Below are 12,625 nucleotides of genomic sequence, written 5' to 3' on the forward strand. Positions count from 1 at the left end.
GAGTCCTACTAGGACAAGGAAAAAGGAGTGGCTCCCTGGCCCCCTTGGTGCGTGTGCGCGCGGTGGCCTTGGCCTTGGCCGGCCGGCGGCTAGCAGCTTGGGCCTTTGGCCCAAGGCGCTGCAGTTTTTTTTTTTTTTAAAACGGTCTCGCGCGCAGAGCGACAAATAAAAAAAATCTAAACGAACTCCAAAATTAATACAGTAAACTTTCCCTGACTCCTAAAAATGAGTCGAACAAAATGAACTTTACTCGGGGCCTAAATGCAATTTTTTTTTAAAACACGCATTTTTCCCTAAGGCAAATAAAACGCAAATAAAACTCCGGCAAAACCAAAATGGGTTTATTTATTAAATCTTCATTATTCCTAAATTTGGGAAAGTCATATTATTCCCTCTCTCAAAATTTTTATAGGAAAACTTTATGAAGATAATTAAATAAATCCAAATGATCCTATTTTCAAAATTTGAGAAATCCCAAATATGAAAATAATGAAACTTCCAACTCTCTCCGAGGGTCCTTGAGTTGCGTGAAATTTTCTAGGATCGGAAAATGCGAGAAAAACATGGTATGCATGATGACCTAATGTATAACATTCCAAATTGAAAATTTGGGATGTTACAGGCCTCCAAGTGTAGAGGTTTGTAGGACAGTAGCAAATTTCCCTCAAGTGGATGACCTAAGGTTTATCAGTTCGTAGGAGGTGTAGGATGAAGATGGTCTCTCTCAAGCAACCCTGCAACCAAATAACAAAGAGTCTCTTGTGTCCCCAACACACCCAATACAATGGTAAATTGTATAGGTGCACTAGTTCGGCGAAGAGATGGTGATACAAGTGGTATATGGATAGTAGATAATAGTTTTTGTAATCTGAAATTATAAAAACAGCAAGGTAATTAATGATAAAAGTGATCGTAAACGGTATTGCAATGCGTTGAAACAAGGCCTAGGGTTCATACTTTCGCTAGTGCAAGTCCCCTCAACAATAATAACATAATTGGATCACATAACTATCCCTCAACATGGAACAAAGAGTCACTCCAAAGTCACTAATAGCGGAGAACAAACGAAGAGATTATGGTAGGGTACGAAACCACCTCAGAGTTATTCTTTCCAATCAATCTGTTGGGCTATTCCTATAAGTGTCACAAACAGCCCTAGAGTTCGTACTAGAATAACACCTTAAGACACAAATCAACCAAAACCCTAATGTCACCTAGATACTACAATGTCACCTCAAGTATCCGTGGGTATGATTATACGATATGCATCACACAATCTCAGATTCATCTATTCAACCAACACATAGGACCTCAAAGAGTGCCCCAAAGTTTCTACTGGAGAATCACGACGAAAACGTGTGCCAACCCCTATGCATAGGTTCATGGGCTGAACTCACAAGTTGATCACCAAAACATACATCAAGTGAATCACGTGATATCCCATTGTCACCACAGATACGCACGACAAGACATACATCAAGTGTTCTCAAATCTTTAAAGACTCAATCCGATAAGATAACTTCAAAGGGAAAACTCAATTCATTACAAGAGAGTAGAGGGGGAGGAGAAACATAAGATCCAACTATAATAGCAAAGCTCGCGATACATCAAGATCGTATCACCTCAAGAACACGAGAGAGAGAGAGAGATCAAACACATAGCTACTAGTACATACCCTCAGCCCCGAGGGAGAACTACTCCCTCCTCGTCATGGAGAGCACCCGGATGATCAAGATGGCCACCGGAGAGGGATTCCCCATCCGGCAGGGAGCCGAAACGGGTCTAGATTGGCTTTCGGTGGCTACGGAGGCTTCTGGCGGCGGAACTCCCGATCTATTGTGCTCCCGGATGTTTTTAGGGTATATGGAGATATATAGGCGGAAGAAGTACGTCAGGGGAGCCACGAGGGGCCCACGAGGGTGGAGGGCGCGCCCAGGGGGGTGGGCGCACCCCCTACCTCGTGGCCTTCTCGAAGCTTCCTTGATGTAGACTCCAAGTCTCCCGGGTTGCTTTCCTTCCAAAAATAAGTTCCGTGAAGTTTTAGGTCAATTGGACTCCGTTTGATTTTCCTTTTATGCGATACTCTAAAACAAGGAAAAAACAAAAACTGGCACTGGGCTCTAGGTTAATAGGTTAGTCCCAAAAATAATATAAAAGTGTATAATAAAGCCCATAAACATCCAAAGTTGATAATATAATAGCATGGAACAATCAAAAATTATAGATACGTTGGAGACGTATCAGCATCCCCAAGCTTAATTCCTGCTTGTCCTCGAGTAGGTAAATGATAAAAACAGAATTTTTGATGTGGAATGCTACCTAACATATTCATCATGTATTTCTCTTTATTGTGGCAAGAATATTCAGATCCATAAGATTCAGGACAAAAGTTTAATATTGACATAAAAATAATAATACTTCAAGCATACTAACAAAGCAATCGTGTCTTCTCAAAATAACATGGCCAAAGAAAGTATCCCTACAAAATCATATAGTCTGGCTATGCTCTATCTTCACCACACAAAATATTTCAATCATGCACAACCCCGATGACAAGCCAAGCAATTGTTTCATACTTTTGATGTTCTCAAACTTTTTCAATCTTCACGCAATACATGAGCGTGAGCCATGGACATAGCACTTTAGGTGGAATAGAATGGTGGTTGTGGAGGAGACAAAAAGGAGAAGATAGTCTCACATCAACTAGGCATATCAACGGACTATGGAGATGCCCATCAATAGATATCAATGTGAGTGAGTAGGGATTGCCATGCAACGGATGCACTAGAGCTATAAATGTATGAAAGCTCAACAAAAGAAACTAGTGGTTGTGCATCCAACTCGCTTGCTCATGAAGACATAGGGCATTTTGAGGAAGCCCGTCATTGGAATATACAAGCCAAGTTCTATAATGAAAAATTCCCACTAGTATATGAAAGTGACAACATAGGAGACTCTCTATCATGAAGATCATGGTGCTACTTTGAAGCACAAGTGTGGTAAAAGGATAGTAGCATTGCCCCTTCTCTCTTTTTCTCTCATTTTTTATATTTTTTTATTATTTTTTTATTTGGGCCTTCTTTTTTTTATGGCCTCTTTTTTTCGTCCGGAGTCTCATCCCGACTTGTGGGGGAATCATAGTCTCCATCATCCTTTCCTCAGTGGGACAATGCTCTAATAATGATGATCATCACACTTTTATTTACTTACAACTCAAGAATTAGAACTCGATACTTAGAACAAGATATGACTCTATATGAATGCCTCCGGCGGTGTACCGGGATGTGCAATGATGCATGAGTGACATGTATGAAATAATTTATGAACGGTGGCTTTGCCACAAATACGATGTCAACTACATGATCATGCAAAGCAATATGACAATGATGGAGCGTGTCATAATAAACGGAACGGTGGAAAGTTGCATGGCAATATATCTCGGAATGGCTATGTAAATGCCATAATAGGTAGGTATGATGGCTGTTTTGAGGAAGGTATATGGTGGGTTTAAGGTACCTACGAAAGGTGCGCGATATTAGAGAGGCTAGCAATGATGGAAGGGTGAGAGTGCGTATAATCCATGGACTCAACATTAGTCATAAAGAACTCACATACTTATTGCAAAAATCTATTAGTTATCGAAACGAAGTACTACGCGCATGCTCCTAGGGGGATAGATTGGTAGGAAAAGACCATCGCTCGTCCCCGACCGCCACTCATAAGGAGGACAATCAATAAATGAATCATGCTCCGACTTCATCACATAACGGTTCACCATACGTGCATGCTACGGGAATCACAAACTTTAACACAAGTATTTCTCAAATTCACAACTACTCAACTAGCACGGCTCTAATATCACCATCTCCATATCTGAATACAATTATCAAGTATCAAACTTCTCTTAGTATTCAATGCACTTATATGAATTTTTCTATTATATCCCTCTTGGATGCCCATCATATTAGGACTAGTTTCATAACCAAAGCAAACTACCATGCTTGTTCTAAAGGACTCTCAAAATAATATAAGTGAAGCATGAGAGATCAATTATTTCTATAAAATAAAACCACCACCGTGCTCTAAAAAGATATAAGTGAAGCACTAGAGCAACAACAAACTACTCCGAAGGATATAAGTGAAGATCAATGAGTAGTCGAATAATTATGCAACTATGTGAAGACTCTCTAACATTTAATAATTTCATATCCTCATACTTTATTCAAAAAGAAAGCAAAACAAAATAAAATGATATCAAAGAATAGCAAACATCATGTGAAGAAGCAAAAACTTAGGATCAACCGAAACTAACCGATAGTCGTTGAAGAAGAAAGGTGGGATGCCAACCGGGGCATCCCCAAGCTTAGACGCTTGAGGCATCTTGAAATATTATCTTGGGATGCCTTGGCCATCCCCAAGCTTGAGCTTTTGTGTCTCCTTAATTACTCTCATATCACGGTCTCCCTAAATCTCAAAAGCTTCATCCACACAAAACTCAACAAGGACTCATGAGATAAGTTAGTATAAACCATTGCAAAAACCTTATCATACTCTACTGTAGAAAATCACTAAAATTATTATTCAACATTGCATACTAAATGCCTCTGCATATTTAATAGTCCTACCCTCAAATAGAATCATTAAAGAAGCAAACATATGCAAACAATGCAAACATAACAGCAATCTGCCTAAACAGGACAGTCTATAAGAGTGCAGCAAGATCCATACTTCCCTAACTACAAAAATTATGAAAGAAAATTCCCACTGTATTAAATTTATCAGAGCTTAATATGCAAAAGGTTTCAACATTTTATCACATTCTGACTTTTCTAGGGAATTATTGCAACAGCGGTAAACTTTCTGTTTTCAAACAGCAACATGAAGACTAGTAAAATAGACATAGTAAAGGCTATCAATGCCACTTTTATTGAAATAAAAGATGCAAAACATTGTTCTAAATAACAGAAATCAAATCCTAACAAAATAAATTGACGCTCCAAGCAAAACACATATCATGTGGTGAATAAAATATAGCTCCAAGTAAAGTTACCGATGAACAAAGACGAAAGAGGGGATGCCTTCCGGGGCATCCCCAAGCTTAGGCTCTTGGTTATCCTTGAATATTACCTTGGGGTGCCTTGGGAATCCCCAAGATTAGGCTCTTTCCACTCCTTGTTCCATAATCCATCGAATCTTTACCCAAAACTTGAAAACTTCACAACACAAAACTTAACAGAAAACTCGTAAGCTCCGTTAGTACAAGAAAACAAATCACCACTTCAAGGTACTGTAATGAACTCATTATTTATTTATATTGGTGTTAAACCTACTGTATTACAACTTCTATATGGTTTATAAACTATTTTACTAGCCATAGATTTATCAAAATAAGTAAACAACACATGAAAAACAGAATCTGTCAAAAACAGAACAGTCTGTAGTAATCTGGATCAAACGTATACTTCTGGAACTCATAAAATTCTCAAATAAATTTATGGACCTGAGGGATTTATCTATTAATCATCTGCAAAAATAGTTAACTAAATATCACTTTCCAAATAAACATAGCAGCAATTCTCGTGAGCGCTAAAGTTTCTGTTTTTTACAGCATGATCAACAAGACTTTCCCCAAGTCTTCCCAAAGGTTCTACTTGGCACAAACACTAACTAAAACATAAAACCACATCTAATAAGAGGCTAGATGAATTATTTATTACTAAACAGGGGCAAAAAAGGAACAAAAATAAACTTGGGTTGCCTCCCAACAAGCGCTATCGTTTAACGCCCCTAGCTAGGCATGATGATTTCAATGACGCTCACATAAAAGATAAGAATTGAAACATAAAGAGAGCATCAATAAGAATATGACTAGCACATTTAAGTCTATCCCTCTTCCTATGCATAGGGTTTTTGTGAGCAAACAACTTATGGGAACAATAATCAACTAGCATAGGAAGGCAAAACAAGCATAACTTCAAAGTTTTAAGCACATAGAGAGGAAACTTGATATTATTGCAATTCCTACAAGCATATATTCCTCCCTCATAATAATTTTCAGTAGCATCATGAATGAATTCAACAATATAACCAGCACCTAAAGCATTCTTTTCATGATCTACAAGCATAGAAATTTTATTACTCTCCACATAAGCAAATCTATTCTCATTCGGAATAGTGGGAGTATCATAAGAAACTCAAATACTATAAATTGTTTCCACATTAAAAGAGTAATGTTCAGAAAAGGGGTAATCATAATCATGACAAGTTTTATAAATATAATCATCACTACTTTTTATAGCATAAGTATCATCACAATAATCATCATAAGTAGGAGGCATGCTATCATCATTATAAATTTGCATATCAAAACTTGGGAGACTAAATATATCATCTCCATCAAACATAGCTTCCCCAAGCTTGTGGCTTTGCATATCATTATCATCATGGATATTCAAGGAATTCGTACTAACAACATTGCAATCATGCCCATCATTAAAATATTTAGTGCCAAACATTTTATAGATTTCTTCTTCTAGCACTTGAGCACAATTATCCTTTCCATCATACTCACGAAAGATATTAAAAAGGTGAAGCGTATGAGACAAACTCAATTCCATTTTTTATAGTTTTCTTTTATAAACTGAACTAGTGATAAAACAAGAAACTAAAAGACTCGATTGCAAGATCTATAGATATACCTTCAAGCGCTAGCCTCCCCGGCAACGACGCCAGAAAAGAGCTAGATGTCTACTACACAACCTTCTTCTTGTAGACGTTGTTGGGCCTCCAAGTGCAGAGGTTTGTAGCACAGTAGCAAATTTCCCCCAAGTGGATGACCTAAGGTTTATCAATTCGTAGGAGGCGTAGGATGAAGATGGTCTTTCTCAAGCAACCCTGCAACCAAATAACAAAGAGTCTCTTGTGTCCCCAACACACCTAATATAATGGTAAATTGTATAGGTGCACTAGTTCGGCGAAGAGATGGTGATACAAGTGGTATATGGATAGTAGATAATAGTTTTTGTAATCTGAACTTATAAAAACAGGAAGGTAATTAATGATAAAATTGAGCGTAAACGGTATTGCAATGCGTTGAAACAAGGCCTAGGGTTCATACTTTCGCTGCTAGTGCAAGTCCCTTCAACAATAATAACATAATTGGATCACATAACTATCCCTCAACATGCAACAAAGAGTCACTCCAAAGTCACTAATAGCGGAGAACAAACGAAGAGATTATGGTAGGGTACGAAACCACCACCAATTTATTCTTTCCAATCAATCCGTTGGGCTATTCCTATAAGTGTCACAAACAGCCCTAGAGTTCGTACTAGAATAACACCTTAAGACACAAATCAACCAAAACCCTAATGTCACCTAGATACTCCAATGTCACCTCAAGTATCTGTGGGTATGATTATACGATATGCATCACACAATCTCAGATTCATCTATTCAACCAACACATAGGACCTCAAAGAGTGCCCCAAAGTTTCTACCGGAGAATCACGACGAAAACGTGTGCCAACCCCTATGCATAGGTTCATGGGCTGAACCCGCAAGTTGATCACCAAAACATACATCAAGTGAATCACGTGATATCCCATTGTCACCACAAATACGCATGGAAAGACATACATCAAGTGTTCTCAAATCTTTAAACACTCAGTCCGATAAGATAACTTCAAAGGGAAAACTCAATTCATTACAAGAGAGTAGAGGGGGAGGAGAAACATAAGATCCAACTATAATAGCAAAGCTCCCGATACATCAAGATCGTATCACCTCAAGAACACGAGAGAGAGAGAGAGAGAGAGAGAGAGAGAGAGAGAGAGAGATCAAACACATAGCTACTGGTACATACCCTCAGCCCCGAGGGAGAACTACTCCCTCCTCGTCATGGAGAGCACCCGAATGATGAAGATGGCCACCTGAGAGGGATTCCCCCTCCAGTAGGGTGCCAGAATGGGTCTAGATTGGCTTTCGCTGGCTACGGAGGCTTTTGGCAGCGGAACTCCCGATCTATTGTGCTCCCGGATGTTTTTAGGGTATATGGAGATATATAGGCGGAAGAAGTACGTCAGGGGAGCCACGAGGGGCCCACGAGGGTGGAGGGCGCGCCCACCTACCTCGTGGCCTCCTCGAAGCTTCCTTGACGTAGACTCCAAGTCTCCCGGGTTGCTTTGCTTCCAAAAATAAGTTCCATGAAGTTTCAGGTCAATTGGACTCCGTTTGATTTTCCTTTTCTGTGATACTCTAAAACAAGGAAAAAAACAGAAACTGGCACTGGGCTCTAGGTTAATAGGTTAGTCCCAAAAATAATATAAAAGTGCATAATAAAGCCCATAAACATCCAAAGTTGATAATATAATAGCATGGAACAATCAAAAATTATAGATACGTCGGAGACGTATCAGCGTCCCCAAGCTTAATTCCTGCTCGTCCTCGAGTAGGTAAATGATAAAAACAGAATTTTTGATGTGGAGTACTACCTAACATATTCATCATGTATTTCTCTTTATTGTGGCAAGAATATTCAGATCCATAAGATTCAAGACAAAAGTTTAATATTGACATAAAAATAATAATACTTCAAGCATACTAACAAAGCAATCATGTCTTCTCAAAATAACATGGCCAAAGAAAGCTATCCCTACAAAATCATATAGTCTGGCTATGCTCTATCTTCACCACACAAAATATTTAAATCATGCACAACCCCGATGACAGGCCAAGCAATTGTTTCATACTTTTGATGTTCTCAAACTTTTTCAATATTCACGCAATACATGAGCGTGAGCAAAGATAGTCTCACATCAACTAGGCGTATCAACGGACTATGGAGATGCCCATCAATAGATATCAATGTGAGTGAGTAGGGATTGCCATGCAACGGATGCACTAGATCTATAAATGTATGAAAGCTCAACAAAAGAAACTAGTGGTTGTGCATCCAACTCGCTTGCTCACGAAGACCTAGGGCATTTTGAGGAAGCCCGTCATTGGAATATACAAGCCAAGTTCTATAATGAAAAATTCCCACTAGTATATGAAAGTGACAAGATAGGAGACTCTCTATCATGAAGATCATGGTGCTACTTTGAAGCACAAGTGTGGTAAAAGGATAGTAGCATTGCCCCTTCTCTCTTTTTCTCTCATTTTTTTATATATATTTTTTTATTTTTTATTTGGGCCTTCTCTTTTTTTATGGCCTCTTTTTTATTTGGGCTTCTTTGGCCTCTTTTTTTTTGTCCGGAGTCTCACACTTTTATTTACTTACAACTCAAGAATTACAACTCGATACTTAGAACAAGATATGACTCTATATGAATGCCTCCGGCGGTGTACCGGGATGTGCAATGATGCATGAGTGGCATGTATGAAAGAATTTATGAACGGTGGCTTTGCCACAAATACGATGTCAACTACATGATCATGCAAAGCAATATGACAATGATGGAGCGTGTCATAATAAACGGGACGGTGGAAAGTTGCATGGCAATATATCTCGGAATGACTATGGAAATGCCATAATAGGTAGGTATGGTGGCTGTTTTGAGGAAGGTATATGGTGGGTTTAAGGTACCGGCGAAAGGTGCGCGGTATTAGAGAGGCTAGCAATGGTGGAAGGGTGAGAGTGCGTATAATCCATGGACTCAACATTAGTCATAAAGAACTCACATACTTATTGCAAAAATCTATTAGTTATCGAAACAAAGTACTACGCGCATGCTCCTAGGGGGATAGATTGGTAGGAAAAGACCATCGCTCGTCCCCGACCGCCACTCATAAGGAGGACAATCAATAAATGAATCATGCTCCGACTTCATCACATAACGGTTCTGTGACGCCCCGAGACCGATGCGCCAGGTGTCTTCCAATTATTCGCCATCGTTGCCATGTCTTTCGCTTGCGTGTTGCATCTTTCCATGTCATCATTCGCATTGCATCATCATGTTTTCAAAACTTGCATCCGTCAGGGTTCCCTCGTTCTCTCCGCTGTCCGTTCTGAGTCCAACCACACTCGCACGCGCCCGCGGCATGTCCGAAATAGTATTTTATAAGTGGCTGAAAAATGTTCTCGGAATGGGTCGAAAGTTGGCATGCAGTGTTGTTATGTTGTCAGCAGACCGCCTGCCAAGTTTCATCACATTCAGAGTTCGTTTGATGCCCCAACGGATAACTATAGCGGCAGTATAGCCGGTCAAACGTCGGACGTTTTCGGTCTCCGGAAGCAGTCGCCGGGTCTCTCTCTTCTCTTCTCTCAGCCCACTACCACTCACCGCCAGGCCCAACCTAACCTCTCTCGTCAGCCCATGGCTCTCCTCGTGCGTGCATCCGAAAACTCCCCCGGACCCAACCCGGACAGTCGTCACCAACGGGTCCGGATCATCCCCAAACATCTACAAAACATCACCGTTTTCTTATTTGGACTCCCTAGCCTATTTATCCGGGACCGTCCGTTTAAGATCGGAGGGACCAAATGCCCCTATCCGAAAATCCTTTTGCTATATATATCAGACCAAACCCTAAAAACTAGGTCATTTGTCCCCCCCTAGCCGCCGCCACACTCCAAATCCCCCTCGGGATCCATCCCCTCGGTCACCGCCGCATCCTCCTCGTTTTTCTCAGCCACCCAACCAGATCCACTCCTCCTGTCTTCCTTGAGATCCACCTCCACCTTCCTACCGCAGCTGACCACCATCCCCTCTGTTTTCTGTGCCCGACCAAGCCCCGGCCTCCCCGAGCAGCCTCTGCTTCGAGCTCGCGCGCCCAGCCGCTGCCCGAACTCCTCCTTCCCCGAAGCTCCTCCTCTGCTTTCTCCTCGGACCAATAGCAGCAGCGCAGAGCCCAAGCGCTCCTCACCTCGCTGGTGCACCCTGCCTCCACTCCGGTGCCGGGAACGAAACCCCCGCGCCCGGATCTCACTGCCGTGTCAACCGTCCGAGCTCCGACGAGCCCAATCGCCTGAACCATGCCCCGTCTTCCTCGTCGACCCTGCAACAGGACCAGATCCAGCGCCATGCCCCGACTCTTTCCCTCGTTCTTCCTCCTCCCTTTTTGATTCATCTCTCTCTTAGGGCTCTCTCTCTGCCTTGGACAGGAACCGCCCGCTGCTTCCCCCTTTATCAAACCTCGCCGGCGACCCATAGGTGAGCGGCACCACCTCATCACCTCCCGTGCTGCCCCCTCTCTCTCTATGACTAATCACCTCTCCCTTCGTTTCATACGGGAGCCCCGCCAGTGATCTTTGAGCCGCCTCGTCCCGCGCCCGGATCAGCCCCGTCTCGTCCCCATGCCCGGTCGCCGCGCCATTCGTCTTCTTCTAGCGCTGCCACCGCCATGGCGTCCTCTGCATCGAGCGGGACAGTGACACCTGCTCGATCCCTTGCCTCCACCGTGTTGACTAGTCGCCTCGCCTCATCCTTTTTTCCACCCTGCACGAGCCGGCCCAGCCGCCCCCCCTATGCCACACAAGGCCCAGCGCCCCAAGTTGGCCTCCTCTGCCAAGTCGGGCCTCAGCCCATGGTGAGGCCACCCCCCGTGTGCCCTCCTTTTTTTTGTCTGCTGGGCTAGTCAGTTTCGGCCCGTAATGGGTTTTTTTTCCTGTTCCTTCCTTTTTGTCTATTTTATCCTGAATTGCCAGTTTTGCAGAAAAGCCCTCATACTTCATTCATTTAATAACTCACCAACCGTGCATCGAATCTAAATAAATTATATATGCAACTTGCTTAGAATTTTGTGTAGATTAATAAATTGCAACTTTCATCTATGTTTAAAATGTTTAAAATGTTGTTTGTGTTTATTTTGCATAATGCCATGCTAAAATGATATAATTCATAACTTAATAACCGTAGCTCGGAATTAATTAAACTTTATATGTAAATGGGGTAGAAAAATGCCTAGTTTAACATGGTGCACTTTTTTGCATGCTTAATAACTCTAAAATTGTGTTTAGGGCAGAACAGTACCAAACCTAAAATATGCACGTAAGGAGTTTCCGGACTTGTTGTTTGTTGTTCCGGCCTCATTTAAACTTGCCTAGATAGGTAGTTAACTTATGCTTCACCCCTAGCCATGTTAATCAACATTTAATATTGTTGGGAACATAAAAAAGATTGAACTAAATAACTTGAATGTGGTGTTCTATCAATATGCAACTCGTTGCATATTGAGCTCCACTTAACTTGTAGTTTTGTCTGTGCACTTTGCCATGCCATGCCTCATTAATCCGGACATGCATCATACTTGGTTGTGCATCATACCATGTTGATGTGATGGTTGTTTACTATGTTGTTTGCTTCTTTCCGGTGTTGCTTCTTCGGGTAAGTTTTGATAACGTCGCGTTTGTGAGGATCCATTCGACTACGTCTCTTTGTCTTCTTCATGGACTCGTTCGTCTTCCTTGCGGGATCTCAGGCAAGATGATCATATCCTCGACCGGGATGTGCAATGATGCATGAGTGACATGTATGCAAGAATTTATAAACGGTGGCTTTGCCACAAATACGATGTCAACTACATGATCATGCAAAGCAATATGACAATGATGGAGCGTGTCATAATAAACGGAACGGTGTAAAGTTGCATGCCAATATATCTCAGAATGGCTATGGAAATGCCA

This window comes from Triticum dicoccoides, chromosome 5A, assembly GCF_002162155.2.
Source record: "Triticum dicoccoides isolate Atlit2015 ecotype Zavitan chromosome 5A, WEW_v2.0, whole genome shotgun sequence".
Taxonomy (NCBI): Eukaryota; Viridiplantae; Streptophyta; class Magnoliopsida; order Poales; family Poaceae; genus Triticum; species Triticum dicoccoides.